This window comes from Triturus cristatus, chromosome 9 (assembly GCF_964204655.1).
Source record: "Triturus cristatus chromosome 9, aTriCri1.1, whole genome shotgun sequence".
Taxonomy (NCBI): Eukaryota; Metazoa; Chordata; class Amphibia; order Caudata; family Salamandridae; genus Triturus; species Triturus cristatus.
Genome location: NC_140592.1, coordinates 642,815,354 through 642,833,863, shown reverse-complemented (window position 1 = coordinate 642,833,863; position 18,510 = coordinate 642,815,354). Strand labels below are relative to the sequence as shown.

Sequence of the window (18,510 nt, the reverse complement as noted above, 5' to 3'; positions counted from 1 at the left end):
TAGACAAACTTCATGTAATGGCAGTGAGTACTAATGTGAATTATTATTATTGAGCCAGCCATATGCCAGAATATCTCATTTTACATTTGCAAATCCCAGTGAAGGCTTCAATTTTTCATGCACACAATAAAAAATATTATATATTTCACTAAGGACTTGTTGAATAAATCAATTACTAACAAGGCAATCGTATTAAAATCCCTACTGCTGGTTATCCTTTAAATGCTTCTAATCCACTCTGAGTCAGGTGCCTAGATCTTGACATTATAAAAAATATCATGACTATCTATTTCTCATCCTTCCTAGCTCAAGCAAAGTGGCAATAGTGTTGCCATTGTTCCTGGAGATGCATATAATACATTTGTTGGACCTGGCCCAGTTTGCAGGGTTATACCCAAACATTTTGCCTTCCTCCTGTATTTTTTTTAACCTGTTTGTTTGGCTTTAGGACTCTGTGCACTTTACTACAGCTGATCAGTGCTAAAGTGCATATGCTCTCTGTCTAAATTGTATTGGTGAGCGGTTTATCCATAATGGGCATATTTTATTTACTATTACGTCCCTAGTAAAGTGCACTATGGGTGCCTGGGCCTGTAAATCAAAGGCTAGTCGTGGGCCTAAAGCACTAATTGTGCCACCCACATACGTAGCCCTGCAAACATGTCTTAGAACTGCCACTGCAGTGTCTGTAAATCAAATGCTAGTAGTGAGCCTGCAGCACTGATTGTGCCACCCACATAAGTAGCCCTGCAAACATGTCTCGGACCTGTGGCTGCAGTGTCTGTGAGTGCAGTTTTAAACTGCCATTACGAATTGGCAAGTGCACCCACTTGCCTTCCCACCCCTTCCTTTTTACTACATACAAGTCATCCCCAAGGCCGCCCCATTGTGGGGTGCAGTGTATTTAAAGGGTAAGACATGTACTGGTGTGTTTTACATGTCCTAATAATTAAATACTGCTAATTGTGTTTTTCTCTATTGCACGAACTATCTCTCCTAACATAGGGATTACCTTGAAATATCTTTTGAGTGTAATTTCTCATTGGGAAGAGATAGAGATGAAGAGTTTTGTTTGGGTCTCTGATCACACAATTTAAAAATACATCTTTTAGTGAAGTTGTTTTTTAAATTGAGTGTTAGAAAATGCCACTTTTAGAGAGTGGCCATTTTGTTGCTCTGCCATTCTGCCCCTCTGCCTGTTTTAGAATCCACGTCTGGGTTAGGGTGACAGTTGGGCTCTTGTGAATTCCCTCTAGACAGTCACAAAAAGGGAGCTGAGGTGTGCCTTGCATATCCTGATGGGCCATTATCAGGCTTATGGACCTTCCTGAGCTAGAGTGGTGGGAGGAATTGTCACTGACACCTGAATAGGGCTGTGCCTGTCCTCACACAAAGCTGCCTCCACACTTGTGCACTACAAAGACTTTCCTATGAAGTTTGCCTATTTCAGTGGTAGAAAGGGGTATAAGTATTGGACTTCTGACACCCCAAAATCAGAACAGTTCTGTACTAAAGAACATTCTGCCAGGAAGAAGAGCTGAATGCTGTAGGCGGAACCGACACTCTGCCTGTTGCTCTGTTGTGCTGGCCTGCTACCTGTTGCTTCTGCCCTGGGAGTGAATGGACTGGACTTTGCTTTCTGCATCCTGCTTCCTAGGTTCTCCAAGGGCTTGTGTGTGCTTGCACCCTGTTAAGAAGTCTCAGGGCCATCAAAGACTTCACCTACCAATGCCTAGATTCTTCTGCTGAGAGTCCTCACTTTCCAAGTGGTGCCAAATCCAGTTCCTGGTACCTTGGAAGTAGAATCTGGTAATTGAAGAAGAAAATCCACGCATTGGCTTCCAGTGCACTCCGGATCCCCAACCGACCCATGCCCTCACCACGTCTTCAACAAGGCAGACTCCGTCATCGCACCCCAACTCCGGGACATCATCAACTGCTCCTTCAACACCGCCACTTTCCCGGAGAGCTGGAAGCACGCCGAACTCAGCGCCCTCCTGAAGAAACCATCGGCAGACCCCACCGACCTCAAGAACTACCGCCCCATCTGGCTGCTCCCGTTTCCCGCCAAAGTCATCGAGAAGACCGTCAACAAACAGCTGGCCGCCTTCCTCGAGACAAACGGATCCCTCGACCACTCACAGTCCGGCTTCCGAGCCAATCACAGCACCGAGACCGCCCTCATCGCAGCCACTGATGACATCCGAACCCTGCTCGACAACGGGGAAACAGCAGCCCTCATCCTCCTGGACCTCTCCACAGCGTTCGATACTGTCTGCCACCGCACCCTAGTTCAACGCCTCAGCAACGTCGGAATCCAAGAGAAGGCTTTGGAGTGGATCATCTCGTTCCTCGCCGGAAGAACTCAGAGAGTCCGCCTCCCCCTGTTCAGATCTGAGGCCACCGAAGTAATCTGCGGCGTACCACAAGGTTCATCACTCAGCCCCACCCTCTTCAACGTGTACATGAGCCCCCTCGCAGCTATCGCACGCCGACACAGCCTCAACATCATCTCCTACGCCGACGACACCCAGCTGATCCTCTCCCTCACCAACGACCCCGCCACCGCCAGACCTAACCTACACGAAGGGATGAAAGAAGTAGCCGAGTGGATGAAGAACAGCCACCTGAAACTGAACTCAGACAAGACAGAAGTCCTCATCCTTGGGTCAACACCATCTGCCTGGGACGACTCCTGGTGGCCCCCGGCCCTAGGCTGCGCACCCAAACCAATGGACCACGCATGCAACTTGGGCTTCATCCTGGACTCCTCCCTGTCGATGACCAGACAAGTCAACGCTGTCTCATTTTCATGCTTCAACATCCTACGCATGCTCCGAAAGATCTTCAGATGGATCCCCACCGAAACCAGGAAGACGGTCACCCAGGCACTTGTCACCAGCCGACTAGACTACGGAAACACCCTCTACACCGGAACCACAGCCAAACTGCAGAAAAGACTCCAACACATCCAGAACGCCTCCGCACGACTCATCCTGGACATCCCCCGCCACAGCCACATCTCCAGACACCTGAGAGACCTGCATTGGCTCCCCGTCAGCAAAAGAATCACGTTCCGCCTCCTCACCCACGCACACAAAGCACTCCACAACCTGGGCCCCAGGTACCTCAACAACCGCATGACCTTCTACTCTCCCACCCGCCAACTACGATCGACCAACCACACCCTCGCTGCCCTCCCACGCATCTGAAGAACCACCATGGGAGGAAGATCCTTCTCCTACCTGGCAGCCAAGACCTGGAATTCCCTCCCCATCCACCTCCGCCTCACCCAAGACCACCTCTCCTTCAGGAGGCAACTGAAGACCTGGCTGTTCGAGCACTAGCGGACCCCTCCCCCCCAGCACCTTGAGACCGTCCGGGTGAGTAGCGCGCTATACAAATTTCTTGATTGATTGATTGATTGAGTGCCAGTTTTATTGATGCACCATGGCCCAAGATCAACGCATTGCCACTGCCGGCCTCGAAGAATGGTTCCTGATCGGCGCATCGCCTATGGCTTCACCGCAGGCCCCAGCTTCTCATCACAGTGCATCAGAAAAATCGCTGCCGCATGGGTCCTGAGCCCCGTGTCACCGATGTCCGTAGTGCCCGCTCCGACTCAGACGCATCCCCTGTTTGAGACTGTGGAAATGACGCAGCATCTGCTTTGCTGTTGCCGGATCGATGCAGCATGTCCGGATTTATGACGCATCATCCATGGGTGTGGATTCATCGACAACGTACTGCAGTAAGGAACCGAGGCTGCGTGTCCGGACACCGACACATCACCTCCCCTACCAGCAAAGAATCAATGCATCACCTCCTCTGTCAACAAGGAATCAAAGCATCACCTCCCCTGTCAGCAAGGAATCAACACATCACCTCCCCTGCATAGCAGTAAGGAACCAACGCATCACCTCCCCTGCCAGTATGGAATCAACGCATCACCTCCTCTGTGCAGTAAGGAACCAACACATCACTGTGTTTTCCGGCGTCTTGCCTCCCCTAGGGCCAGCATCATCTTTGTTTTTCATGCATTTGAAGTACTTTGTGCTAAAACACGAGTAGCCATTGATTTCTACGGATTGAGTCTTATTGATCCTTTGAAAAGTAATATCTTTACTTATGTATGTTGGATTTTGGTGGTTTTAGTCTTGTTTTATTTGGATACATATTGGCTATTTTGCTAAACTGGAGTTGACTCCTTTCACGGTGTTTTCACTGTATTAGGGTGTTTGTGTGTGTGTGTGTGTGTGTGTGTGTGTGCGTGCGTGCGTGTGTGCATGCGTGCATGCGTGCGTGTGTGCCTACCTGCCTGCCTCTGAGACAAACCTGACTGCTTGTGCCAAGATACCAATGAGGTGAGCTGGGGTTACCTTAGCTGTGTGATCTCCTTACACTGACAAGAGTGAAGGACCCTGCTTAGAACATGGTGCATTCCGACTGCCAACTAGAGACCTTATTTCTAACAACATTTCTTTCTTTTTCCAATATGTGCAACTAGTTAGCCACATTCTTTGGCTATCATAATATTTATTTGTAGCATTTCATTACTGATCCTGCTAATTTGTGTTGGGTCTGGTTCTTCAAACTGGAAGGTTTGGTGACTTTTCGATGTTTAGTTTTACATTAGTGATCTTTCTTAAACTGACTTGGCACAAAAAGCAGTCAGACTTAACTGAAAGGCAATGTGTAAAGTATTTATTCAGCACACAAACAGTAATAAAGCAAAAACAAAACACAAGAAAAATCCCAAACCAATATAAAATAATAGAGTACATTTAAGTAAAATATTTGAAACCAAAATGACCAAAATCCTATCAGTAAAACTGGAGTTATGAATTTTTAAAACTTTTAGAAAAAACTAGCACCTAAAATAGCAAAGCTCCAACTGCGGACAACTAGTTGCATTATACCACATCAAAGTCGAAAAATATCGCTGACCGCGATGAAGCACATGTGGATTATGCCCGGTTGGCACTTTCCTTTTGGTTTAAGAGATATTCTAGTGAAATATTTCTGAGAAGGTGAATTTATTAGGGGCAAGGTTGCTGGCGGTGTCTAGGTGGAAGTGTCTTAGTTGGAGAGCTGCTAGAAAAAGTTGTGCAGAAGAATTATATGTTCTTACACTGTCACTTTTATCTAAGTCAAAAATCTCAGTGGGATGAAGCAGGAGTCTATAGTCAACGAGAGTTCCAGGAGGCCGGATACCCCTGTGGCGTAGGACAGCTGAAAAGGAATTGAGGGTGCAGAGAAGAACGTAGGTGGGGCAGCCACAAATTCAGGCCAACCGGCGATGCACCTTGGGTTGTTCAACAAGCCGTTTGGTCCCGGTCTTCCTTCGGTTCTCAGGGCAGTTTTTAGCCAAGAATTGTTTAAGACCCAAGATTTGGATGTTGACTATCTAGACACCTTTAGCACCACCACCAAGGGTCCAGCATTGGAGGGGCTCCACTTGGGGGGTTAGGACTCCCTCAGGCTGGGCCCATGTGTGGGTTCAAGATGGTGGGAGCCTGTTATGACACTCTGGCTCTGGCCAGGAGGCCAGTAAACCAGCTCTTGGAGTGACTCTGGTAATCCTGGCTTCAGGTGGAGAAGCAGGGCTCAAGCAACAGGGAATACCTCTGAGGGATCAAGGCAGGCTCCAGGTAGCAAAGCAGCCCTTCCAGGTGCAGCAAAACAGTCTTGTGCAGTTTACAGCAGGCCACAGCAACAGGCAGGCCTCTGAGAGTCCGTCCACAGATCCTGAAAGTGAACTGAGGCATTGGTCTGAGAGCCCTATTTTTATACCTGGTGCCTTCTTTGAAGTTAAGAGAAGTTTCTAGAGCTTTCTCTTCTCTTTGAAGTGCTTCGAATTTCCTGACCCCCCTACCTTGGCACCAAGCTGGCTGCAAAGATAATGTGGAGTTTACAAGTGATTTGTATGTAGGCAGAGCACAGACTGTTCAATTGCAAGGGGGTCTGTGCCCAGTTATGCCCTCAGCATTTCTGACAGCAGATGGCCTTATCCATAGTGGCGGGTGGTAAACTCAGCTCGCTGGTGGAGTTCACAAAGTTTTACCCACTCCACACTCCACTTGGAGTGCAGAGTCCAGCAAAAACTCCACAAACCGCCGCATGGTAGAGTTTGCTGCTCACCAATGGAATCTTCAAAAGATGGGCATTTCTTTAGAACCTTGAAAAGTTGTGAATCCCCCACTTTCAGAACCAAACATCACAAAAGCATCATACAGTAAACATAAATATATATTAAGACTGTTGTAAAGCAGCTGGGTTAGGCAGTGATATGTACACACCACTTACATTTCCTCTTCTTGTGACTTGCAACCTATTTATAGTCTCCCCTCATTGGGAGGCCATGGGCTTGCCTTCTCACAGCTTATGTATGTAGGACAGGCTGAGGGGACTACATCTCCCAGGAGGTCTCGCTGAATCTCTGCTCTGAAGTTTTACTTTAATGATTGTCAGAGGGGTTGGGAGAACTCAAGGGCAAGCGCACAGATGTGCCAGCTAAGAAGAGGGGAAGCCTGTCAGTCAACGGTATGGTTTCCTGCCCCACAGAGCAGGATGGGTTGGAGCGGCATAAACTGGGTGGTGTGAAAGGCGTAAAGTTAGGGAAACAAGTCTTACTACACAAGTGTGTGTGGGAAAGGGATGGTTGTCAGGGGCACTGAGATGAGACTGGTGAATGTACATGTGGAACATGTACACAGTACCGTTTTGAATGTGCAGCCCTGTCACTTTTCAGCAGGACTGATGTGCTTTTGAGGTAGAGCCTAGAGCAGCGCATGCACTGCACTAGGAAATCGACCTCTTGGAATCACTTCAGCTTTCTTAGGGTTTAGAAGAAGCTTGTGCATGTGGTGCTCACACGTGATTGGACTTTGCGTCTGGCTTCAGCACGTAATTGGCCAAAGGCGTGTAGATGTCCCAGCTTCTTTTGAAAGGTTTACTCCCAGAGTGATTTGCTCTCGGGAGCCAGCAGCAGCGCGCAGGGGCCATATTTTTTTCGGTAAATAGACATAATATCGAAAAAAAAATATCGAGTGGACAGAATATCGAGTTTTAAATATAGAATGGACAGAATATCGATTTGCCAAAATATAGTGGTGAAGAATATCGAAAAACAGGTAAGAAATATCGATTGCAATAATATAGAAGTAAGTAATATCGACAGTCATAATATAGTTGTTAAAAATATCTAATTTTTTATAGTGTTTTAAGTGTTAGTATATGTGTTAAAAGTAGGTATTAATATTGTAATGTATGTTAGAATATTTTTAAAGTAATGAATTTTATGTTATTTTTTTTTTGTGTAATTTAATTCCGTAGCGGGTTGTGGGTTTATAGGGGAGTAGAATGGGAAGTAATTTAATTATAGTACATTAAATAATAATTTATAGGAATTATTAATAATTTTTAATTTAATTTTGCGTTTTACTTCTGTAGCGGGTTGTGGGTTTATAGGGGAATAGGGTGGGAAGTAATTTAATTGTTATTAGTTAATTATTAATTGGTACTGAAAATTAATTGGTTTTTGATTAATTATTAATTGGTAAATAATTTGTATTAATTGTTTAATTGATAATTATGTTAATTGTATTCATTTAATATTTGTAGCGGGTAGTGTGTTTATAGGGGAATATGGTGGGAAGTAATATAATTGTAAATAATTAATTATTTAATTGATGTGTGTATATTGTTAATTAATACATCTTTAATTTAATTTAGCGTTTTACTTCTGTAGCGGGTTGTGGGTTTATAGGGGAATCGGGTGGGAAGTAATTTAATTGTTATTAGTTAATTATTAATTGGTATTGAAAATTAATTGGTTGTTGATTAGTTATTAATTAGTAAATAATTTGTATTAATTGGTAATTAATTTGTATTAATTGTTTAATTGATAATTATGATAATTGTATTCATTTAATATTTGTAGCGGGTAGTGTGTTTATAGGGGAATATGGTGGGAAGTAATATAATTGTAAAAAATTAATTATTTAAATAATTTGTGTATATCGTTAATCAATATATTATTAATTAATGATTAATTGGTATTATTAGCATTTATTAATGTTTGTTATTGAAAAACAATTGGTTGTTAATCAATTATTAATAGGTAATATTAAAATATATTGGTATTTATAAATAATCAATTATTAAATCTTGTGTGATTGGTAATTAATTGTAATACTTGTTTTGGTATTAATAATGAATTAATTTTTAACAAAATATTAATTTATTATTTTCCCTACTTTTGCACTTACTTGAGTGGGAATAGTAATTTTTACCCCTACGCTATCCAATGGTTTCCCTATTATTGCACTCTCTGGAGTGGGAATAGTCATTTTTACCCTACCGCTATCCAACGCTTTCCCTACTGTTGCACTCTCTGGAGTGGGAATAGTAATTTTTACCCTACCGCTTTCCAACGCTTTCCCTACTGTTGCACTCTCTGGAGTGGGAATAGTAATTTGTATCCCTACGCTATCCAATGCTTTCCCTACTGTTGCACTCTCTGGAGTGGGAATAGTAATTTTTACCCCTACGCTATCCAACGCTTTCCCTACTGTTGCACTCGCTGGAGTGGGAATAGTAAATTTTACCCTCCCGCTATCCAACGCTTTCCCTACTGTTGCACTCTCTGGAGTGGGAATAGTAATTTTTATCCCTACGCTATCCAACGCTTTCCCTACTGTTGCACTGTCTGGAGTGGGAATAGTAATTTTTACCCCTACGCTATCCAACGCTTTCCCTACTGTTGCACTCGCTGGAGTGGGAATAGTAAATTTTACCCTCCCGCTATCCAACGCTTTCCCTACTGTTGCACTCTCTGGAGTGGGAATAGTAATTTTTATCCCTACGCTATCCAACGCTTTCCCTACTGTTGCACTCTCTGGAGTGGGAATAGTAATTTTTACCCCTACGCTATCCAATGCTTTCCCTACTGTTGCAGTCACTGGAGTGGGAATAGTAATTTTTACCCCTACGCTATCCAACGCTTTCCCTACTGTTGCACTCACTGGAGTGGGAATAGTAAATTTGACACTCCCGCTATCCAACACTTTCTCTACTGTTGCACTCTCTGGAGTGGGAATAGTAATTTTTATCCCTACGCTATCCAATGCTTTCCCTACTGTTGCACTCTCTGGAGTGGGAATAGTAATTTTTACCCCCACGCTATCCAACACTTTCCCTACTGTTGCACTCACTGGAGTGGGAATAGTAAATTTTACCCTCCCGCTATCCAACGCTTTCCCTACTGTTGCACTCTTTGGAGTGGGAATAGTAATTTTTACCCCTACGCTATCCAATGATTTCCCTATTATTGCACTCTCTGGAGTGGGAATAGTAATTTTTACTCTCCCGCTATCCAACGCTTTCCCTACTGTTGCATTCTCTGGAGTGGGAATAGTAATTTTTACCCTCCCGCTATCCAACGCTTTCCCTACTATTGCACTTACTGGAGTGGTGATAGTAAATTTTACCCGCCCGCTATCCTACGCAGAAAATATTGAATATTTTTAATAAATATTACGTTAATATATATGTATTAATTATTTTTTTTACTTAAATTAAATATTTATTAATTTTAATGTTATTTAAGTATTTTTAAGTATGTGTCAGTTAATTATATGTATTATTTCATAAATTTTATATTACGTTTAAAACATTTTAAAAAATCGATATTTTGACTACCTTTATTATTTACAATGATATTTTGGATTCAATATTTTTGTACTTTCCTGTTTGGAGATAGGGAGTCGATATTTTGGTATTCTATATTTTGGCATCGATATTTTTGTAAGTCTATATTTTTGTAGTCGATATTATGTCAGTGATCCATTTTTTTCATCAGCGTGGGCGTGCTTGTTTTCACACCTCATCTGTTCTGACCTTTTGACCGTGCTGGCCTGAGCGCGTCGGGTGTCAGTGCATCTTCCTAGACCGGTGACCTGCCCTTGTTTTCTTTCAGGAAGACAACTGGGGCACTACAAACCATGCCTTGTCTTGTATGGCAGAGCCATCTTGTGGCTAAAGGCATGTATTGAAAAATAAAACCTGCATTCACTTCATTCCTTTTGATATTGCCTCAGCGGTTACAGACAGTTTTGCAAACAGATTCGGACAATTCTGATCGTTTCTGAGATCGTATCGCTCACATTTTACACACAGTTCACCCCTCTTCAGTTTTAACGTGTAACGTGAGCCAGATCTAAAAGCCATTCACGCAGTGTTTGGCTGTTGGAGAGCCAAGCTTGGAAACACTGCATTCTCTCTTACTGTTCACTGTAAGAGATAAACCACAGAAGCGCTCCCAGTTGGTTTATTTGTGACCTTAATAGTGATCTGATAGCATATTTCATCGGTTTTTTCTTCCTACCCTCTCCATTATTTGCTTCCACCGCCCCTATCATTTGCATAAACGCTATGGAAGATGTGAATGTTTTGCAAGGAAATGGAACATTGTGGAAAACTTGGCAAAACGTGGCCTGGCCGCACGAGTGGTTGGCTTGGCATCAGTCCTGGCGGCTGCGTGTGAGCGCACCTACCAGGCATCGTCTTCCACTGGTTAAGTTTCCTCTCATTTTCTGTTTGGATCGTCGCTGCCTGTCAGTTCCGGTGGGCCTTGGAAACACGCTGAAATAATGGGGTCCTACCTGACTGAAGCTGCTGTCGGAGACAGTCTTGCTTAACTGTGCCAAGGCCACGTTCTCTCTTCATACGAGTGAAAAGTATTACTTTAGAGAGCCACGACATGAGATTACTGACTTGGGCGCTTAAAACTGCCGCTAAAACGGCGATAATGGGCTTGATAATATGCTCTATGGAATTCCAATTGAAGCCGATGTTAGACGTCCTTCACATCTAACATGGGTTTCAATTGGAATTTCATAGAGCATATTATCAAGCCCATTATCGCCGTTTTAGCGGCAGTTTTCTGCCGCTAAAGCGGCGATAATTTTATCGCCTGGCTTGTTAATATGCCCCTAAGTGACACAGTCTTATAGCCCACCGCACTTTATTGGCTATTAAAGGACAAAAGTTTTGCCTCGGTCCATTTTATTTCGTCCATCTTAATTATCACGTTCTGCTTCAGCTAGTAGTCTTGGGGGCATATCAACAACAACCGGCGATAATTATCGCTCAGCGCTCTTAGCGTGAGGATAATTATCGCCGGCTAGCGTGAATTTTTATCGCTGAGATAGCGTGCTATTAGCAACGCTTATCTCAATAGCGATAAAAATCTACACGCTAACAGGCTAACGTGAGATTATCGCTGGAAACCCAGCGATAATCACGTTACCTTGTTGATAGGGACAGGCAAACTTAGCCATGATATCCTCCTTCCATAGGATATCATGGCTAAGTCTGAAAATTAGCAGACGTAAAAAAGCAGCGTTAACCGCGGTTAGCGCTGCTTTTTTTGTCTCTAACAGGGTTAGCGACATTCTTGATAATAGGAGAAATGTCGCTTAGCGACATTTCTCCTATTATTTTACTCTGGAACGCCCCCTTTGCATCTCAGGAGAGATGCAAGGGGAAGCGTAGAGTAAAAGGGTGCTAACATGCAAATTTGCGTGTTAGCACCCTGTTGTTGATAGGGTGCTAGTTTTATCTCTGCTTTTTTGGCTTTTAAAGCCAAAAAAGCAGAGATAAAGCCCTTGTTGATATGCCCCTTGGATTTTAATCAACCATTCTTTTAAACTCTCTCAATACATTTGAGTCTATATCTTTACAGTGTTGGGAGATTGTGTTTACTATAAAGCGTATTACTGTCTGCCCTCTTTCAGGCCATTTAGAATTTGTTTGGATGTTAATTTCTCTCCCATATTCCTTTGATATGTCTGCATCTATTACTGCTTTGTTGGCGTGCTGATCTTCTTTGTTTTAATTTCCACTTTTTTGTGTGTATGTATCCACTTTTTAGTCCCCTCTTTTATGCGCTCCGGATATCGGGTTTCTCTCATCCCCTGTCTCCCCAATCTGCTGCTATGTATGTCTTCTACCCTTGCACATCTTCCTGCTTTCGCTTATCTACTCCACTACTTCCACCGTTTGAATACATTGTCAGTGTTTATTACTAAAACTCTGGTGTTGCCTAGTTTTGAGAAGAAATAAAAGGATATTCCTTGTGATACTTAAACTTATCTTCTGAATGAATTCCCTTGCATCATTGCTGTTACCTGGATCCTTTAATGATGCTTTTGTATCAATATTTCCTTTTCGGGTGTAAATACACACTAATAAATATCGAAGAAACAAGATATTATTACTCATCCTTATTAGGTGCACCCTACTAATCCCTTAACTGTTCATGCTCCATGATCTTGCAAACCCTATCCATTTTCGATCCTTGTAACCCTTGATTCCAGCTGCCCTCTGTGTATAAATGGCCCCCTGTTATTTACAGCCATGTTTCTGTTAGCTCTGTTGCCAGAGCCTTGCTGCTCAGCAATGGGTGTTTCAGTCCCATTATTTATGAAAGAAACATGTGTGGAGGTTTTTGGGACTATAGAGTCGCCATCATTGAATTCTTTTGAGGGGAACAGTTCATAGTCAGTTCATTCCACGGCCAAAGGGATATATGGTAATTGAGACCCCCTTCTTAATAGGCATATGTTATGCTCCACAGCTGCATTCCAAAGATAGCGATAACTTCAGAGAGACAGAAAATGGAAGACAGAGAGAGATAGGCCCAGTGCTAAATTTGTGGTAAAGAAATAAGTAGGGACCCAAAGTTTTACTTAGGAGCACGGCCGCCCCCGCTGCTGAATGTCAGGGTTGCCAGCTACCAGCATGTCCTAGTCATGGTTCCACATCATGCCTTTTTTGAACACCCTGCACTACAGATCATGGGTTTGAATACCGACCTTTTCAACTTCGTTTATTTACAGACTTTGATACAGCGCCAAATGGTATGTACAGGGAAAGTGGGAAAACACAGTGAAAACGTTGATGGTGCCCGGGGGAGGGTATGGGCTAATAAATGGACAGCTTGTCTTTCATCATTTCAAGTTGGTCGTAATACATTCTACCGGCAAAAGAGTGCATGTCTACTGCAGAGAACAAGGACATAAAGGCTATCTCCTTTAACCTCCTCCATAATGAAATCTTAGCAGTCACCCCATCTCTACTGCGGGATGGATGTATACAGGGCAACAAGAGTCTTAACAGAGGCCCCAATGACACCGGCTCCACTATTGTAGACCTGGTTAGCGTTTGACAATGAAAGGTGCGGGCTACGGATGCCGCTAAGAAAAAGCATTGGCATAGCCAATAGGTCTCGCTTTTGAGACCTTATAAGTATTTAGTTATGCAGCCTTTCTCTCTCTCTTCCCTGCCTCAGTCCTTCTCTCTCTCTTCCCTGCCTCAGCCCTTCTCTCTCTTTTCCCTGCCTCAGCCCTTCTCTCTCTCTTCCCTGCCTCAGTCCTTCTCTCTCTCTTCCCTGCCTCAGCCCTTCTCTCTCTCTTCCCTGCCTCAGCCCTTCTCTCTCTTTTCCCTGCCTCAGCCCTTCTCTCGCTCTTCCTTGTGTCAGCCCTTCTCTCTCGCTTGTGGGACCTTATAAGTATTTAGTTATGCAGCACAATATCCTTGGTACAACAACATCAACTTTTGCATGCATAGCTAAACACTTATAAGGTCCCAAAGGCGAGACTTATTGGCTATGCCAATGCTTGTTATAGAGTGGGTTTGGCACATTTAAACAGAGCTGTTATAATGTTATATTAAGGGACGGCCTTACAACAGATCTTGTACAGTATTGATATTTCTCATAAAATGGAACAGATCTAATATCATAGCATGCATGCTGTGCTTTTCATGGGGTATATAACAAAAATCAAAACAGGATCTAAAATACGGAAGTGAGATGGATCGCAGATGGAGAAAACCATAGGTGAGGGGTACTCCACTGACGTCTGCTCTCTCACAATGTTCATTATTGAAATGCGGTTTCAAAGGACAGGACAGAGCGAGGAAACAGGACCCAGAAGAAACATGTCCTTTCTTTATGAAATGTATCCACATCGAGGATAATCTCCTGCAAAATGGGAATAAGATAAATGACTGTACAGTCCACTCCACTGTGATGTACAACTACAGTCACTTACCTCGTTACTTCGTGAGAGTCGCTAGAACACTCCTTTGGATAAACACAAGTGTACACATGGTGACGTTGTGGCACTGGATGTATTTTGTGGACAAGATCGCCACCTAACGACAAATTCTTGCGAATGCAGGCATCTACATTTATTTTCTTTTGTGCATCAAATTAAAAATTCAAGATTTTGTACAATCTTTCAGTGTGCAAATATAAGGACAAACAGTGTGCTTTGCAAAGTTTTGACGAAAGCAAAATAATCGTGATACTCCAATCAATTCTTGGTTTACAACAGTGGGGCTAAGAAGTGAACAACATGACCGTAAAAGCAGGAGCATCAATACGGTAAAATGTAAGAGATTCTAATTTTATAAGGGGTAGACGAAACTCTCCAGAATCTCGCAGACTGTTTATGGAACTTCATGGAATTCTGCTAGGCACACCTAATTCCTCTATTATGTGACTGTCTGGGAGGAATTCACCAAGTCTAAGAGGCATATTTACAAGCCCCTATCGCCACCACAACATCACTTTTCTCGACGTTGTGGTGGCGATAGAGGTTTTGCCTTAGTCACAAGCTTAATGCTGCCTTGTGAATAAGGCACCCTTTCACGCTATACCTAGCATGAAAGGGGCGGGCAATGGGTGTTGTGGTGGGTGTTACACCACAACACCCATTGATTTTGATGCTACTTCACATTTCTTACCTTGGCAGAACGAGGAGAAATGTTGAATTTTGCTGATTTCATGTGTGCTGCGTTGTGCAACACACATAGAAACAGCAAAACACCATTGATTGTTTATGGGCACATAAACGATCACTAAAAAAAATTACGTTTTGCTACTTCTATTTGTGTTGCAATAATCAGCGAACATATAAGTTTTAAAACGGTATTTCAGATTTTTTATGTGAAGGAAGGGACACCTTCTTGCTCATAAATAATCATTTCCCTCAAAACAGGCACCCTGCGTTGGTGCTAGGCAGCTAAATTAGTGCTAACATAGGGGTAAACGGAAGGCTGCACGGTATTCTAGTAAATACAGTACAGCCCTTTGATTCAGAAGTCGTGGAGTGCAGCATTAAACCAAGGGGGCTAATGTCGCACTCTGCCACTTCCTTGTAAATATGACCCCAAGTGTCAACTGTACCCAGTCATGTGACCTAACTGGGTTGGAAGCATCAAATGGCTAAGGGCAGGAAAATTCAAACATTCTAAATGTGGCATTTTCAAAATGGCAATTTATAATCTGACTTTACCATTAAAGATGATTTTAATTACAATTTTATAGATGTAAAACATAACTAATGCTATCTGTTCCCGATCAAAACGTAGCACTTATTAAATGTAAAAAGGCACCCAATGTTATCCTATGGAACAGATAGGACCCACAGTAGTAAAAATCACATTTAAGAGTTTTTCAATACCAGGACACATAAAACTTAAATGTACATGTCCAACCTTTTCATTACAATGCACCCTGCCCTATGTGCTGACTAGGGCCTACCTTGGGGTGGCCTATATGCAATAAAAATGTAGTTTAAGGCTTGGCAAGGGGGTTAATTGTCAAGTTGAATTGGCAGTTTAAAACTACATTTAGACTGCAATGGCAGACATGGATCATGGTTAAAAGAGCTACTAAAGTGGGTGGGACAATATGAGCTGCAGGGCCACTAGCAACATTTAATTTACAGGCCTAGGGTGCATGGTCTAGCACTATATAAGAGACTTATAAGCAAATTAAATATGCCAATCAGGTGTAAACTGATTTAACTATGTTTAGGGGTGAGTGAACAATCACTTTTGCACAGATACACAGAGTCCTAAGACCAACAAAATGAATTTTAGCAAATAAATGGAGGGAAACAGGCAAAAGGTATGGAAGTGAACAATTGCATTTCCTAGAGTCGGGTGTAGTTCAATTTCCTCTAGCATAATCATGCATAATTACTAGCATTTTCCATTAAGCATGTAGGGCAACTGTCTGAGATTACATGGTTATTCTGATTTGCATAACTGAAACTTCAGTTGGATAAAATCCTATCTCAGGAGCATGGGAAGAATGCAAACAAACTCAGGGCTAGCACTTTTGTTCACCTTATGAGCACTGTTGTCCTTTTTTTTTTGCTGGCTTGAAATGCACTCCTGAACCAAAAATGGATGCAAGGACACATTTTGCATGATCAAATACTGCAAAATATCAAAGCTGGAATTTTGCGTAACTTGTAATACACTTATTTTCCATTGCATTTCATGTAATTCGACAAAGTAAATCACACAAATTTCGTCCAGACCTACATTTTACATGTGGATGACACTTATAAACACTTGCCTGTGGATTGCTCTAGTCAAAAGGTTTTTATAGAGCAATGGTTCAGCCTTAAGAGCATCATCCACAAGCACAGCGAGCTCTTAATAATTTGAAAACATGAACTTCCTTTGCCCTCCTTTCTCTCTTGAATAAGTGCTTTAAAATTATGGGGACAAAGAAAATAGATCCAGTTTCACAGATTTGATATTATGATAATGGTTTCTTTTTGTTACTTGTAAGGTTTGTATATGGTAGAATCTAAGTGGTTTTGAAAGAGTCTTATGCTTCAACAGGCACCGGCTATACCAAATGTATACTACATTATGGTATTTTCTGTATTACTCAACAACTTGATTTTTTGAGTCATCTGCACATGCTCAATTTTTCTACATGTGCAAATCTCGCCTTTATCCATATGCACAAACACTGCTGGATTGTACAGCTAGCACATAAAGCCATGTTTTCAGACATAAATAAGATAAAGTTGTGTCTACTTACCCAGCCGCTGGCAAAATAGCACATAATCTCTGATGTTTAGCTTGCCAAAGACTAAATAGTAGAAATGGTATACAATTTGACCAGCAGCTGGATAAACAGTGTGAAAGGGGGGGGGGGGGGTCTTAATTTAGTCGGCGTTAAAGAAAATATGGACTCCAGGCATCAGTAATGTGGTGGCCATCTTGTAATTGTGATGCAACATGTGCAAGGCAGTTGAAAATTGTTGGCTTCTGGTTAAGGGGATTGTGCTTGCTTAGTATTTCAAATCTGGAAATACCACAGCAGTCAAAAAGCAGCAGCAAGCAGGGAATGCAAACAGATAGGCGGTATTAGGGTTCCAGAAGGAGGGGCACCTACAGTAGGCAATTGGTGTGTTGGAGCACAGTGGTTTGGTGCACTTGTAGGAGGTAAAATGAGTGAGACACTGTAATACGGCTTATGCGGAATGGAGAAGTGAAAGCAGGAGACATATGAGTAATATATATGTGTAATTCACAGGAGGAGTTCACTCTGCTGTCTGTGAATAAACACATTTGTTCATGCTATTCACCCAGCAGAGAAGGTTTAGGGCATTGATGCTTATTGGTCCCATGTCATGAGTGGCCACTTGAGCCATACTAAAGTTTTAGTCACCTGCACAATGCATCTTGGCAATGGTAGTTTTGATTTTCGACATGTTAAAAGCCCAAGGCACAGGTCTGCCATGCTGCTGCCTCGCTCTCTACTGCTTTCTGCCTTGTTTTACTGCTTCCGCCTGCCTTTTCCCCCTTTTTTGAGTGCTTTCTGCTGCTTGTTGCCTTGTTTTACTGCGTCCTCCTGCCTTTTTCCACCATTCTTCTGAGTGCTTTCTCCTGCTTTTTGCCTTGTTTTTACTGCTTTCTCCCAGTGCTTTCTCCTTTTTTCTGCCTCGTTTTTACTGCATTCTCCTTCCTCTGTCCCCCCATTTTTCTGAGTGCTTTCTCTTGCTTTTGCCTAATTTTTTACTGCTTTCCCCTTCCTTTCCCCCTTTTATTGGAATGCAGATGCAGAATGCCTTTTGTCTTGTTTTTTACTGCCTTCTCTTTCCTCTCCCTCATTTTTCAGAGTGCTTTCTCCTGCTTTTGCCTAGTTTGTTACTGCTTCCTCCTGCCTTTTCACCCGTTTTTGTGTGCTTTCTCCTGCTTTTTGCCTTGTTTTACTGTTTCCTCCTCCCTTTTCCCCATTCTTCTAATTGCTGACTCCTGCTTTCTGCCTTGTTTTTACTACTTTCTCCTTCATCTTCCCCTGTTTTTCTGAGTGCTTTTTCCTGCTTTTGTCCCATTTTTTACTGCTTTCCCCTTCCTTTCCCTCTTTTTTCTCAGTTCTTCTCCTGCCTTTTGCCTTGTTTTTCACTGCTTTCTCCTTCCTCTCCCCACTTCTCCTGCTTTTGCCTGGTTTGTTACTGCTTCCTCCTGCCTTTTCACCTATTTTCTGAGTGCTTTATCCCGCTTTTTGCCTTGTTTAACTGCTTCTTCCTGACTTTTCCATATCCTTCTGAGTGCCTTTTTCTGCTTTCTGCCTGGCTTTTACTGCTTTCCCCCATTTGTCTGAGTGCTTTCTCTTGCTTTCTGCCTCTT

At 42.8% G+C, this 18,510-nt stretch overlaps 1 protein-coding gene across 1 annotated transcript in view; it reads left to right on the top strand.

The window, feature by feature from the left end:
• Positions 1-18,510, top strand: part of LOC146798423 (mucin-17-like) — a 512,003-nt gene that overhangs the window by 71,382 nt on the left and 422,111 nt on the right. The window lies entirely within an intron of this gene.